We start from the raw sequence: 16,329 nt of genomic DNA, 5'->3' as shown, positions 1-16,329 counted from the left end.
GTGATGTCACTGTCTTAAAACTGTAAAATAATTATGTATAACTAATTTGGTAGAAAAATATAATTTTACTATGTATATATTTATATATCATGGTGAAGAATCAGATGAATCCATTTTCATATCGTCATAATTTGTATTGTTTAGGTTTCGTTTCCTGCAGTACAACGGCATTTCAATCAAACATGTAGCTTTCATAAAACTCAAACATACAAGGCCAATTCTAAGATGATCCTCATTGATCAACAGTTATTCCACTTCTGTCATCATGTAACACACTACCACTCAGATGCTGTTCCTACTGCAGGTTTTGCTTTCCCTTCCATGTAGTGTCAAAAAGCAAAAAAAGACACTGGTAATGGTGCTCCTGGTTTACTGGGATGGGGTTCGATTCCCTACAGTGTCCTGCTGACTGTTTGGCATTGACATGAAAGAGCACAGTTTCCCCTTCAGTCGTTGTACCTACTGTTACTAACAGTGAACAGTTAAACAACTAACACTTTTTATATCGGAACCAGTAGTTCCAGTACTAAAACTCTCCAGGTGCCACATCCACGAGTAGCAATACTGGTAAATCCCATTCTCTGGTGCTACATGCGATGGTGAGAAAGACCTGGTGAAACATTCAGCAGACTTTAGCATGAGAGTTTGCATCCATCATCTCAAAGTTAGAGGGAAATTACAGAATAATTGTGGCTCACAACAAGCACAAGATAAGATGTGTTTTTGCCATGTACCACAACATCAGTAGCTGTGACAGCAAAGATGGGGAGCTGACGGAATGTGACATCAGCTGGGCTAATATGATGACCATCAACTGAAAAGTCATGATAAAATCAGTTGTCTTCTCTGTTAAGATCACATAAAAACATCTCCAGGCTCCTTTTTTCAGAGGGCACACACATATAGACTGACAACCATTCACACTCACAGTCACACCTACGGTCCATTTACAATTACAGCAATTCCTTCAGAAATCTGGGAAACAAAAAATCCCCCAAAATCAATCCAGCATTTTTCGTCACTAAAATCCTTATCTTTTTCTCTTTCTGTAAAAACAGATCAAATATCTGACTCATCCTGCGCTAAGAGGCTTGTATTATTTTGCACCCAATGAAAATGCTTTAATTTTTCATGGTTGGATTCATTGCTAAGGCCCCGGTTGGTGGCTACTACGTGGCTTGGGCCACTGTTGGGTGTCTGCCTTCAAGAACACTGCAATCATGTGCTGATGGTTTCCAGCAACAGCAGGAAGAAGATCGGCGATACCACTTTGATACGCATTTTGACTTTATTCTTTTTTAAATTCTCTTTTCTTCCCTCTTTGTTGAAAAGCACATTGATCTGCAATTTTTGTGTGAAAAGGGCAATCCAAATAACACTTATTATAATAACTACACGTGGTTGTGGCTGAAAAATGGTGCATAAATTGTGTAGTGTTACACAACCCCTTCAAAATGAGTTTGATCCATTTGGAAACATTTGCAAAGTCTGAAGGGGCGTATGATTGGATAATTTATTCACATTTGCTTGCAGGAAGCTTGGCAGTTCGTTCTTCTTGAGTCAAATATGTAAAGATGAATAACGGTTTCGCTTCTGTCTCACTATCCCCTCCCAGCTTTCTGAAGGGACATATTGTGGACACTGGAGTGGGCGTGTCTTCAGGGACAATTAGACCAGCACTTCGTTTGAAGCATGGAGAGATTTGCGATTAATGCAGTGACATCATTCTTTTATCTCCTTTTTTGAAAATCTCATCCATCCTTCTCACACTCTTCTTTGTCTCTCTCTCTCTCACCTGCACTGTCTTCCTCATGCTCTGCAACCACAACTTCCCTTCCTCTCTTCCTCACTCACTTCCTATCATTCCTCCTCCAGTATAACCATCTATGCTGTTTTCCTTGTATTTATTCCCTCCTCCTTATTCCCTCCCTGTCTGCTTGTCATACAAACCGAGTCTACGACCCTCATCGCTGTTGTGTGGATCTCTTTCACCAGCACCCCCCTCCTCCTCCCCTCCTTCCAGCCCTCTCTCCCCTCCATCTCCAGGTCTCACCAGTCGTTTATGCCTCCTTGCTGAGCGCTATTACAGCATCACTTTGCATTTAGATAACCATCGCCTCGCCACCCCAAATTGGTCCAGAGGAGGAGGAGGGGGGATAAAGACAGTGGGTGGTGGGAGTTGGGGGGGCACAGCAGAGGAAGGATAGCACTGAGGACGAGGAGATGATATCAAAGTTAAAGACAAATTCTTTCAACAGAAATAATTGCAGATGTTTGAAATTATATGCTCATTTTGCCATTTTGTGGTTGCCGCTGTGCTAACATACACTCAACAAATTTGTACGGATGCAAAATAAGCATTATTTCTTCTGCTGCATTAAGAACCCTATCACTCTTGATGATTTCCTTCCAAGCTGAAGTTTCCAAATGAGCTGATCCGAACATTACAACTGCTGATGTGATGTTTACATGCACCAAAGCGTGTAATTAGAATAAATGTTTTAGACTTTCTTTGACTCACTGGAGTAATTTACACGTTGTGAGTGAGAAAAACAAGATGTAATTCAAAGCTGTGCCATTACCGCTTTTTATTTTATATTCCAAATAGGTTTTTCACTGTTAAACCAAGTTAATTGTAGTTGAGCAGTGTCTCGCTGTAAAAAAAAAAAAAAAATGCTCTGATGCACGGTCTGTGACGCACGTTGCAGTTTCATGACTTTTCTTTTTAATAATAAACTGAGATAATGTTGCATGAATGATACTAAAATAGTCTTCATTTCCACATCTAGTGTGTATTTCAAACATATTGAAGGAACAATGGGGCTTAAATACAATGAACACATTAGCAAGAGGATCTGATTCCCAGGAAAAAAAATGCTGAAAAGCGACATGCAGAGTGTGTGAAAACAGCTCCGTATGAAATGGAAGACAAGGTGTGTTTGAGTGAGCACCAATGAGACACACACACACACACACACACACACACACACACACACACACACACACACACATACTTCCTTTTCCCATCAGAATCAGGTCAATCTTAGATGAAATGTAAGCGATGGCTGTAGGAACTAAATGATCAGACACATTTGGTGGAGGTTCAGATAAAGGTCTCTAGCAGGGTACTCATTATGTGCTCTTGGCATAAATTCTGATTGTATCCGAAAAAATATTACCACCATGTCTTCCAGCACAAGTTATTTCTGTCTTTCTATACTTGCAGTTGTGGTTAATGTTTGTTAGGCTTTAGGAACACGTTTAAAAAGGATTTTAATTGCACAGATTCTAAGGTCGTAACAAGAGCCGCATGGTTAAGAGCAAAATATTTAATCATGTTTGGTCAAGCACCAGTTAAAATTTGATACAAATTTTATGTGAAAAATACTTCATTGCATATTCAAAATTATGCATAATTTCCAAGTTAAGTCCTCAGTGAGCCTGAAAATTTAAGGCCAACCTGAGTAAGTTGAAGCGTGAACCCCACTCACCCAAAAAAGTAACCCCAAACCCGAGTCGGTTATTCGCAAATGCTGCTATGAAGATTCGAGATGGACTCTTATCTCCCTCTTTAGCTATGGATAACTCCTGCTTGTCTTGATAGAAATCCTGAACGTTTCCCCGTGTGACCCTGGCTGCCTGGTTTCCCCTTGCTGTGCTTAGATCATCACTTGACCGATGTCCCAAAACCAGTCTTTCCAGGATTCAACCTCAGTCTTGGTCTCTGGTGCTCAGCCATCTCCTGCAAGTTCCAGCCTGCCTCTGCGGGAGAGCATCACTAACCAGAGTGCCGCAGCAGCTGTGCTGACCTTCAGCCATCATTTCTCTCCACACCTCTTATGCAGCATATTTGTTTTTATTTTTGCCACGCTTAAGCAAAAATTGCTGGTGTTTTATTGTTGAGTAAGTCTTTACAAATGATTGAAACCATGGAAAGCATTCTTTCCCTCGGCCCAACCCAACAGATCAGTAAAACTGTTTTTCATTCCAACATGACGGCCCCACTTTTTAAAATTTCTTTTGTTAAATGATGTAAATCCCATATAGAGCCTCTGAAACTACACCCATCCATGCATCCATTTTCTTCCGCTTATCCTGTTAAGGGTTGCAGGGGGGCTGGAGCCTATCCCAGCAGCTGGGTTCACCCTGGACAGGTCACCAGTCCATCACAGGACCAACACATAGAGACAGACAACCATTCACACACACAGTCACACCTACAGTCTAGAGTATCAATCAGCCTCGTCCTCTCTTGATGTCTTTGGACTCTGGGAGGAAGCTGGAGTACCAGAGAGAACCCACACAGGAACAGGGAGAACATGGAGACTCACACAGAAAGACCCCGTGCTCAACCTGGGGCTCGAACCCGGAACCTTCTTGCTGTGAGGTGACAGTGCTAACCACTGCACCACCGTGCAGCCCAATTATGCATGCAATCACACATTAAATGCATATATTTTCATTTTAATTTATTTTAAGTTTCCCCATTGCGGTATTAAAGTCTGTGATTTTCCAATGTGGCAGCCTGCGTCTTGTGTCTCTAGGGTCATCAGTTCGTCCGCTCTTGGTTTTCCACCATTTGTTTGACTGGCGCTCTTTTAATTACGTCACATTGGTGCACCTTTCTACTTCCGCACTGGTAGATGAGAAAATTAGCACTACCTACTGCTTATCTAGATGGACCAAGTCCTAAAAGGAACACAACAGTAGAGTGGAAGTGTGCGTAAATTTGCCTTTTCCTTTTCAGAATTTCTGAAAATTTGGTTAAAATCACATTTGCATGCAAACTTGACTGAAGCCTCATGTTGAAACAAATGGGTTTACAATGTAGTTAATACAACATCTTTTAGATGGGTGCCTTCAATGTTGGTATTGGAGCCAGAGCTAGTCATCAATTGGACGATCTGGGATGATAAAAGGCTCATAACAGCCAGTGTAAGTTTCCTCCACAGGGTAATGTGGGATTCGGCAGGAAACAGAAATAGTGCTGCTGCAACAAGTCCGGCTCTGTTTTTCTTGTCTTTGGATACTGAATGAATAAAAGTCAATTCCCTTGCTTTCTCTCTTGCTAGTATTAATTTGTACACCGTGTAGAATTTCAAAGGTTGCAAGCCCCGAGCTAGCTGTAGCATTAGCTGCCCTCCCTGCTGTTTGCTTTTCAGAGGCTGAGTTGTAATTACAGATGCATCCAGAAGAGACAAAAGCAGATCCAAAGAAGTCTGGCCTTTTAGCTGTGTGTGTGTGTGTGTGTGTGTGTGTGTGTGTGTGTGTGTGTGTGTGTGTGTGTGTGTGTGTGTGTGTGTGTGTGTGTGTTTTCACCTGTGTGTGGGTGCGCATCATGTGTGTGATCCAGATCAGGCAGGGGACAAAACGAGTGCAAAGAAGACTGGCTGTCCTTTGAGCCGCTGCACTAAAATAGCACCCACCACCCACCCTCTCTTTTTTTCCCTGTCTTTCTCTCTGATTGCCAGCATCTCTTTCTTTCTCCTCTTCCCCTCCTGCCCATGTTGCCATCAACGATTCCTCTCTCTTCAGTAATAGCTGCTGAATTTGCTCTCAGAGTGGAGCCCAACATCACAAGGACAGCACTGATTTTGACACTGATCAGAAACACTAAAATAACCACAAAAAAACAAACTTCTGCCAAAACCAAAGAGGAAACAAAAAAAATTGCCTGTGCACGACAAATGCACGCAGAGACCTTGAGTCTTAACAACAAAAGTTAAGAGTTAATTTGGTTTGTTTCTAAAAGAGAACCTCTTTTTTTTTAAAATGCCTAATTAGCTTCTTTTTCAGACTGCAGTCTGTAGATTTTAATTATGATTTGGCAACGGCTGGCGTTAGCGGGATGAAATGGATGCTGGTGATCAAGGCTGTGTTAGAAAGTGGCAGAGATGGAGGGAGATTACAAGCAGACCAAAGACCGAGGGAGAAAGAGATTGTGGAACTGGTCAAATGGTTTCATTCACACCAAACTAAGCTACTTGCCAAAAAATACACACCAAGACTTACTCTGTACCTAAACATGAGAAAACATGCAGACAAACCTTTTATATGTGCCATCCAAATTCCACTTTTTTTTCTGCAGTTATGCGCATCCTCTGTTTTTGTTATCTAAACTTGTCTCAGCACTAGAAATTATTCTAAAAATCTTGGGCTGCAACTTTTCAGAAGAGCAAGGATGGTATATTCACACCCTACACTTTTTTGCCTACATATAGAATGTTAAATTATATTTTGCCTTTTGTGTGTGTGTGTTTTTTTTAAACAACTCCACCGTCCACATTTAGGACTTAAAGAACAAAGAAATACACTCTCATATGTCACTATGTACAAATAAAGCGGGATAGTCTACAATCTTTAGTTTAAGAACAATCTTAATGTGTTTTAAAGCTAAAGTTGATACTACTTTACAAATGCAAGCAACCTTTGACTCACACACTCAATAAAATATTTGCCAGGACCAATTACATCATTTACCGTCATTAGAATGTAAAAGCTGTTTTCAGTATTATTTTTTCTGAGCACATGCATCCGGTGGGCTGCACGGTGGTGCAGTGGTCAGCACTGTCGCCTCACAGCAAGAAGGTTCCTGGTTTGAGCCCCGGCTCGGGCACAGGATCTTTCTGTGTGGAGTCTCCATGTTCTCCCTGTTCCTGTGTGGGTTCTCTCTGGTACTCCAGCTTCCTCCCACAGTCCAAAGACATCAAGAGGGGACGAGGCTGATTGATACTCTAAATTGACTGTAGGTGTGACTGTGAGTGTGAATGGTTGTCTGTCTCTATGTGTTGGCACTGAGATGGACTGGTGACCTGCCCAGGGTGAACCACGCCTCTCGCCTGTAGCCGCTGGGATAGGCTCCACCCCCCCACGACCCTTAACAGGAATAAACGGAAGAAAATAGATGGATGGATGGATGGATGCATCCAGTGAGATAATGAGCTCCATGATCTGCTCTAACCAAATGAAGTTTTTCCATTTTTGAAATGTACATAGAAAGAGCTGTCAAACCGTGCAGCATTAGAGTCAAAGCTCTGGGAAGAAGCCCGTACCTGCAGATCAGAGACCAGAGCAGATGAACATGTGATGGTACATGCATTTCCATTATAGGAGACAAATACACATCATCTTTGTCAACTTCCATCTCTCATTCATCTCATTTCCATTCCTCATGAACCAGCAACTATGAACCTGGCTAACTGCCCAGTATAAAACATGCAAACAAGCTAATTATTGCTGCTCATAAGAGATTCATTATTACTGTACTTTATTCTGTTCAACTTTATAAGAGAAGTTGGACGTACATGATATTTGGCACATTGTGTCTTTTATTTAGCTGTGAAATAGAGTGGTACAGGAACAAGCCTTGAAACCAGGAGTTAAGTTAACATTGTTAACATTGAGCATACTCTGCCCTCAACTGAGACCTTTGAGTGAACTTCTGAGTAAATGTCTGAAATAAAGTCTGTAAAAAGAGTTTTACGCTCACCTACATTTTCTGGATGTTTTCTACAAAATAAAGTACAATACATGCCACACAAGCAATTATTTCTTAAAATGGCAGTTACTAACAAGTGCCTAATAAAACTAAACACACCATGACAACAGCATAAAGAACACTGGTGAGGTTGATGTTAGCATAACGTTAGCTTTGTTCCGCGAACAACTGCATTTACACTTAAAGGATTATAAAAAATTGTTTTCATTTGTGAAGATTATCATGTTGAACAAAACATTGCATCGACTTTTGTTCGCAAAATAACTCCCTTTTGTCAGTAACTGAAAATTTGATTGAAAGAATCTCTTAAGCTTTTTGCTGAGGGAACCTATGGAGATGCTAACTTCCAGGTTAGCCTACAAAAATGCATCCCTGCAGTGCACATGTGGTGAGTAAATACTTAGCAGTGTGCCCTGCAGTCTGTGGTTGTGGTTATCATTACTGTCCCCTGCAATAGCAGGTTTTGATTTCTTTTTTCTTAAGTCTCCAAAACCCACTGGAAACAAACTATGATTTTTTTTAGTGTAAAGACTCATTGCAACAAATAAATTAAGCAATTTAAACTTTCTGCTGAAACTGACATCCAACATCACAAATCTGTAATGAAACATTTATTTGAGTGTGCAAACTAATTGCTAAATATTCAAGCTGTATGCATGGAGGGTATTGAATTGAATAGAAATGAAGATAGCAGTGCCACATTGAGCCTTATATTAGCATGAGCAGACAGGATTTTACACAAATACACACACACACACACACACACACACACACACACGTATGGGCTGTAACTTGAGCAGCACAGTATCATCTGTGTAACCACATCCTGTAACTCAGTGAGGAAAAGAGCAACCAGACACCCTGCTCTCCGGTGTGAAAACCTTCTAGTCATCACTAATATTGGAGGAAGGATCAACATTTAATATTCTCAAGGTGACCAAGAAAGTCATTTCGGGGGCCTGAAGGGGGACAGTTCTACAAATTCTTGCTGAAGGGGGAAAAAAAACAAATAATGAGGCTTGGACACCTCTGTAGTACAGTTCTAAGAAAATCACCTTGATGCTGGAGTCGGGCATCAATGGTGATACACTGAGATGGATGCCACGGTGAATCGCTAGCACTCATGCATGCTAGCTGTTTACAGTTATAGTAAGTTTTTTTTCTTTAGCTCAAATCACAATGTCCTCGAATTACTGAGTTAACATCTGGATTAAATAAGAAAGACATGGATTTCACTGGACGACGCGCTTGAGAGTTTGCAAATTGATACTTTTGTTGTGGTTAGCCATCAGTAACCATTAGCTTAAAGCTAAATATATGTTGCTAGTGACTGCTGACATCTGGAGTCACAAAAAAGTAACACAGGAGGGAAAAAAGTCTTCATGACCTCAAGACAACTATTTAAAGTACTTGAAAGGCGAAACACTTTTTGGGTGAAATATTAGCAGCCATTGTTTTTAGTTCCTGTTCACAAATTACATAATGCTGCGAACGACGTATTTGTTTACTGCTGGACAGGAAGTGTACAGGAGAAAAATAGAATGGAGAGAAGTAGCACTGTAAATCCAAAGCAACTGTCTAGAAGAACTTTGAAAATATCTTAGTTGGGTGATGATTCTTTGCAGGGTCATTTTACATTAATTCTTCAATAAAACATGATTAATTAATCCAGTTTGGAAACTAAATTAAGTTTCAAAACTTTTCCCCCAAATTAGCCCTTACATGCATGTATGTGTGTATATGTGTGTATGTACATTTTTAAAGTTGCTTTAGCTTAGACACGGTTGTCACAATGTCCCGCAGCTCAATCTAGTGCGCTTCATGATGATGAATCAATGGGAAATTTTTTTAAATTTAATTTTTTGACATCTATTTTCTCACTCTCTCGTTATCAAAGCTCCCCTCAGTCAGCCTTTTTGACTATTTGTGATTTCACGCTCACCAGCATGCATGAGAGCGAGCCACTGTCAATCATCTTTAAATGTGTTTAAAATCCACCTCCAAAACTCCAAATTCATTTGATGTTTTATTATCTTCCAGATTGTCGTTCAGTATTCAGTATTTTCTTTTGATAGGTAATGTTGATGTATCAGAGTGAAAATCTCCACTAGATTAGCCGCAGCAGCCTGTGGTCTTTGGTGAAGTGACAGACAAGGCCAACACTGCCGATACAGATGATTTATCAAGTTTCAAGGGAGCTGACCTTCAGCAGTCAATGTTGAACACACACACACACACACACACACACACACACACACACACACAAGCTGCAGCTTGCATTATAAAAAGGCAGGTGCATGAAACTCGAATGAAGCAGTGTTTTACAAATAAATATATAAAGGAACTGAATTAAGGAATAAATGACCTTCATTTGGGCTCAAAGGTTCAGTGGCCATCTAGTAAGTGAAGGGTCGCTGTTTTTATTTTCACTTCCCCCAGTGACCATGTCCAAGTATCCTTGAGTAAGATTCTGAGCCCCTATTGCTCTCCTGCGACGGACTGGTGACCTGTCCAGGGTGAACCCCATCTCTCGTGCAATGTCAGCTGGGATAGGCTCCACCCCCCCCCCCCATGTATAAGTGGGATAGAAAATGGATGGATGGATGAATGGATGATGTCACGATATGCAGGTACAGTGAATCAAGCTCTTTGTGATAATTAAAAGCACGACAAATAACTAAAAACAGGAGATAAATCAAGAGATGTAATTAAAAATAAGAAATAAAAAGTATTGGCAGCATTAATATTATTGTAACTTACAACGTGTATGAGCTTTAACCGGACTACAAGGAGGATAATAAACACATGGCAGCACTCCTTGTACCGGGTCCAATGCTGCCACCTATGTGCTCTTTTGAGCGCTGCGCCTGGAGATCTGTTGTAACGGGGTAACGCCGTCAGGGGGCGCACCTCTCTCTCTCTCTCTCTCTCCCTCCCTCTCTCTCTCTCTCTCTCTCTACCAGGGGATGCCGGAGCCCGACCGCAGCTTCCCTCTCATTCATGCTGAGCGCTGCTCTCCTGTGCGCAGGAAACTGCAGAGCTGAGCTTTGGAAGCGCCGCCACCACCACCGCCGCCGCCGCCGCCGCTGCTTCTATTGCTCTCTGACAAGCCCGCCGGGAATGCAAATGTCTTCTGTTGCCACTTTGACGTTGTAAAAACATGCCAAGCAGAACGAACGGAAAGGACTGTTTGATCAGTAAGTACAGCCAAACTTTTTGCGGTTGTTAATCATCTTGGAGCTTTTTTCCCCCCTCTCCTTTTTTTAACCCCTCTCACCTCATCATTCGAAATATTGGTGACATTTCTTCTCCTTCTCCGAACCTTCTTTCTCTTTCCTCCTCCTTATTCTCCCTCATTCCTTCCATCGATATTTTGAAAGAGATCACGCATGGACCGAGCCTGTGCTGCAGGAGTCATCAGGGTTTTGAAGCTCTTTTTATGCGCTTCTTGGTGTCCCCTGCGCACACGGGGAGACGAAGCCAGACGCACAGCGCGGTTGCGAGTGGACCGTCTCCCAGATGACTTGACATCACTTTTTTTTCTTTCTCTCTTTCTCTCTGATGGAACTGGTCAAGTTGTTGAAGGTGAAGGATTGCTTCACGGTGCTGACAGGAACTGCGGATCGTGGAGGTGAAGAATAGGCGGTTAGGAGTGTGGTTGTTGAATGTTTACGGTGCGTTTGAGATGGCATTGTTAAGAGGAATGTTGTCGCAATATCCCGGACCGCGTAGCTGCAGACACGCACCAGCTCCCGCAGGGATGTCAGAGGAGTTTTCTTTTGGATGCATATGTATTTGGGTGTAAACAGCTTTGAATTCAATGGAACGTCCTTGCATCTGCACTCACACACACACACACACACACACACACACACACACACACACACACACACACACACACACACACACACACACACACACACATATATATGCGTGTATGCTTGGAGGGTCGGGCTCATGTGGGGGTAAAATGTATAAAATTTTAAGTGTGTGCGTGCATTTTAGGTGTGTGTCAGTGCATGTGAATGTGTGTGTTTGTGTGTGCGCGCCCCCTCACCCACCCACATCTAAACACACACAGCATCATCAATTTGGAGTCACGTCAACGTGCTCTGACAGTTTTGTGTCACCTTATGAATTTTTGACTTGAAATGCGTAGGTGAGGCAGACAGGCTGATTTTGAGAAAGTATGGCTGCCAAGACACCGGTTAGGCTGCCAAGCGCATAAAAAAATCTCTTTTGCTTGTGGTGTGTGTGTGTGTGTGTGTGTGTGTGTGTGTGTGTGTGTGTGTGTGTGTGCAAGAGAGAGAGAAAGAGCCTCTGCATTTTCTGAACCTCCTCTCATCTCCTCTCTTCCTTCTTATCCCTCTCCTGGGTGAACTTGTGAGGATGAGTGTGTGTATGTGTGTGTGTATGTGTTTGCGCATGTGTGTGAGAGATGATGTGAGAGCTATGGATGAGATACAAGGAGATGTATGAGGAAGAAAGACTTCTCTCTCTCTCAAGTATATATGTGTGTGTGTGTGTTTGTGTGTGTGTGTGCGTGGTGATGATCTTGCGCTGTTATGTGTTGATAAGACAGGAACCTCTAAACGTCACCTCCACTTTGGAGCTTTAGCGTGACATCCAAAGTGACTGCATGCATGGTTGTGGTGACATAACGACTGCCGTACATATTAGTTCCTCTTCCACCGGCGGTGTTTTTTAGTCCGAATCCGTCTGTGACGACAGTGATGCTGCAGCTGCCTGTAACCCAATTACCTAGTTTATTCTTGGACTCCTTTTATTGTGAATTTGTTCTTAGAGGAGATCATCCTCTCATCCGTCTTTTTATGTAGCCATATGGGTGCCCAATTCACTGTTTAGTCATATTTCAAAGAAGATCTGGGACATTGTCTATGATCTTAAAATGCAAAGTCCAAATTGTACCATAAACTTTCTTCCATGCAGTTGCTGCATCGCCTGGTGAGAGAAGGCTGTTGTGCAGGAGCACAAGGTGCAACCTTCTGCCCGATCGCTCGACTTTTTTTTTTGCTACATATGACAGGACCAATAGGATTATTCGGAGATTAAGAGATCGAGTTTATGAGGTACATTTAAGGTGTATTTAATTTGCAAACATCACGATGCGTCCGTGGATTCCTCTCCTTTCAGTTTTACGAGCCACATTTAAACAGAGCACGATCACTATCAGCTGCTCATCACTTTGCTTATAGCGAGAAACTGCTTTGTTTAGGGAAAGCACCAACTGTTACTGATAGTGTGTGTTTGTGTGTGTGTGTGTGTGTGTGTGTGTGTGTGTCTGAGCGGAGGAGGTAGACTCTCACACTTTGGACATTTCCACGCACTGTGTGTGTGTGTGTGTGTGTGTGTGTGTGTGTGTGTGTGTGGAGGAGGTAGATTCTCAGATCTCGGACACTTCCCCGCAGTGTGTGTGTGTGTGTGTGTGTGTTGTGCTTCCTCAAGTGGCTGTAATAAATATCCAGAAGAACACAAGCAGTCAAGTGACAAAGCTGTTGTGACGGGCGTATAGAAGAAGCGTGTGTGTGTGTGTGTGATTGTTACTCAAGCTGCCGTCAAGAGTCGACATGGAAATGTTGTTGAGGCGGTGGCCCCAGCGGGAGTTGAAGCCGTGTGTTAGAAGCACGCACGCTTCTATTGAGCTGCTGATGACTAGACTGCCAAGTGAGCTCATTGTACACCAGTTTGAATCCCACTCAGAAAACAAAATGTTCTTCTCACCAAGACAGTTTGGTGTCAAGTATTCGGATTAGCAAAGGTTCTAAAGAGGGAAGGGTGAGATAACTGAGGGGAAGGGGTTGAGGAGATGAGGGGTAAGGTGGAATTATATATTGATGTATGACCTGGTGTGCATGTTTTGGTGGCGGGAGGAAACTGGTGAGAACATCCAGACTCTACTCACACAGGACCAGGGGATGATGTGTGAAGCAAAAGCTCTAACCACCATGCTGCTGACAGAGATGGGGGTTGTGGGGAGGGTGGTGACAGCTGAGAGGAACAAGAGGGAGAAGGGTTAGCTGAGTTTATGCTCAGGTGGTTGAATAAGTGAGTCGAGGTTTGTGTGGTTGGATGAACGTGAGGTGGCGCTGTTTAATTTCTGAAACTTAGCTACAATTAACTTCATCAAATTCAAACTAGTGTGATGATTAAATGGCTGCAAATCACATTAATCAGTATTATAATCCAAGTCCGACAAGGTCACTTCACATCACATCAGAGTAAAATCATTTTTTTTCTGATCATTAATGGGCTTTTTATCATTATCATAAACACTTATTAGCATCTGCCCATGTTATATCTAACTTCTATACACCAAGTCAGGAGGTAGCTAAATTTATGTCAGTCTTACTTCCTGGTTCCGAATCCTTTGCTCCTGTGAGTGTCTTTCTCAACATCTCCAATGCTCCTGTTACTATTTGAGTCAGCTGATAAATGTCTTGGCACCTTCAGCTTTGATTTATTATGCAAATGTACAAATTGTTAGACTAGAAGTTTCATTTTCTGTTCTTTTTTGAAATTTCCCGCAAAGTACATGGACTATTGCAGTACGTACCATATCGCAATACATCACAAGAATATCGCCAGTCGCATTGCATATTACTATACACTCTCCAGCTTGACATAAGGAAACTAGTATTTCTGATACCACCAAGGACAATTTGTCTGTTTTTTTTCCCTTCGGTCATGATGGGCCTGTGACAAAGTGTTTAAAACTCCCGACCTCGATGTGAGCCAAATAAACAGAGGGAGCAAAACACAAAGAGGGAGAGATGCAGAGAGCGTAGAAGCCATACAGCTTTTAAGTTCCCGGCATCTTTTTGACGCAGCCTCTGCAGTGAAAGGCCAAGGCAGATCAAAAAGGGGCAGGCAGAATGAAATTGTTTCTCTAGTAAGGGAAAGAGACACTGACGGTACGCGGATGTGACAGGTAAACGCAAGACATTATTTTCAAGTCAGGCGAACGGCGTGTGGGTGGGCTGGCGATCGGATAATTCAGCCGCTGTTTTGTCAGCAATTAGAAGAATTCCAGCATCCCATTTTCGTCTGCTGCTGCAGACTGTACAGCTTGTGTTTGTTGTCCCAAATGGCCAATTTCTGCCTTATGTTCTGTGCTGTCTGAACAGTTGAGGCAGCAAAATAATCTCTGAGCGTGCGTGTGTGTTGGTGTGTGTGTTTGCACGGACAAACCATATCTGGATGCATAGTCAAACCAACCCAGATTACTGTACTTGCCTCTATGCTTTCTGCTGCTGGACCATTAGTCCAATTAGCATATTTCTCTGACACACACTCAGACATCCTCCCCACCCTACCCCTCCCGCTCTCTGTGTGTATATTTAGGCGAAGGCCAAGGTCAGAGTTAAAGTGGTCATCTCTTGTTTTTTCCGTTCACTCCTCTCAGATGCAACTCTGTCTTCTGTTATCTTCACTGCTGCTGGTTGGCGATTACAGGACTATTAAGACGATAGGAGCTATATCCAATTTATGCATAATCCCAGACGTCATTTAACCCAAACGACTCTCTAAGGCCTCTTCAGACCTCCCGTTAACATGCATCCTGAGTGATCCGTTCACCAGTGGACAGCTATATGTACAGTCCAGTTGTGAACATGCTCAGGATGGTCTGAGATCTGATCACTCTGACCAAAGTCAGGTGTTTGACAAGCCTTTAGAGATATACAGAATTAGCAGTGCATCAAACATCTTGGGCAGTTCAGTTTGTAGCATCCGTCTCTCTCTCTCTCTCTTACTCTCTCTCTTTGTCTCTCTCTCCCCCTCCCTTTCTCTCTGTCTGTCTCTCTCTTTTTAGCTGTCTCTCGCTCTCCTTCTTGCTGTCGCTCGCTAAAAGTCAATGTAGCTCACCCAGCAGCCGACCTCAATATGCAGTTAACTTAAATAAATAATTAACCAGGCAGATCATCAAAAATCATTTACATGAGGGAATGTGTTGGTCAACACATTCCACAGCAAACAGCAACAAAAAATAAACATGTCATGGAATAGGAGTAGATAATATTTGCCCATCTCTTACTGAGTGATAGTCTGTGACTTAAACTGCTGGCATCAGGCTCAGCAAGTCGAAGAGCAATGCTGAACTATAGAACAGTTAATAAGACTTCAAATCAATCATGAAACTTTTAAAATGTCAGGATTTATGAACTGTGTCTGGCGTGTAAGCAACAGCACTTCCCAGAAGCCGGGGATCATCACGAGCCGAATCATGAACCGTTTAACTCTGTTTCATTACAGTGAGTCAGAGACAGAGCGCTGGTTAAGCACTGAACGATTCGGTGAACAAATTTTGAACGAATCTGTTAAATAACCAGATTGTAGTAATTTTTTTCCCATTACTAATGTGGCAATGTATGGGAAGTGTGATCAGATTATTCAGAACGGATCTCAAATCCAGGTCTATCATACCAGGAAACACCCTACAAAGGTATTTAGTTTCCTCTGTCTTTTTCTATTCAGCCTCAGGTATGCGTTTGCAGACCACTTCGATATGAGGTTTCTTATATCCTCAGAGAGAATTGAAACATTGAATACTTGCTTGAAGGTGTTTTGGTTGTAGTTTGAATTTCACTCTTTAAGTTTTGTCAATTTGTGTGGGGTGAGAAGACAGTATAGGAAAGGAGGGGGAGCACTTTTGGGTTGCAGCCTGTTAAGACGCACAACAGCTTGTAGAGTAGGAAGGTGTGTTTGGTGTGAGGTTAGAGGAAATTTGTAATGTGGAAGTCAAAGGGAGAGTGATGATCAACACCATTGATGTTCTATTGGTATTGAGCATTTTCCTCCACTTGGCTTTCTAG

The 16,329-nt window shown here is 42.4% G+C and overlaps 1 protein-coding gene across 4 annotated transcripts in view; it reads left to right on the top strand.

Annotated features, from left to right (window-relative positions):
* The first annotated feature begins 10,516 nt into the window (after positions 1 to 10,516).
* The window catches only part of plxna1a (plexin A1a), a 263,617-nt gene continuing 257,804 nt past the window's right edge, over positions 10,517 to 16,329 (top strand). For all 4 annotated transcript variants that reach the window (XM_086214083.1, XM_086214081.1, XM_086214082.1 and 1 more), the window contains exon 1: positions 10,517 to 10,695. The gene's annotated coding sequence lies outside the window, so the exon portion shown is untranslated. The remainder of the gene's footprint in view (positions 10,696 to 16,329) is intronic.

The sequence above is a fragment of the Aulostomus chinensis genome, chromosome 9, assembly GCF_037954235.1.
Source record: "Aulostomus chinensis isolate RoL2024-O1b breed Wild chromosome 9, RoL_Achi_v1.0, whole genome shotgun sequence".
Taxonomy (NCBI): Eukaryota; Metazoa; Chordata; class Actinopteri; order Syngnathiformes; family Aulostomidae; genus Aulostomus; species Aulostomus chinensis.
Note: the sequence above shows the minus strand (reverse complement) of the source record. Positions and strands in the feature narration are given on the sequence as shown.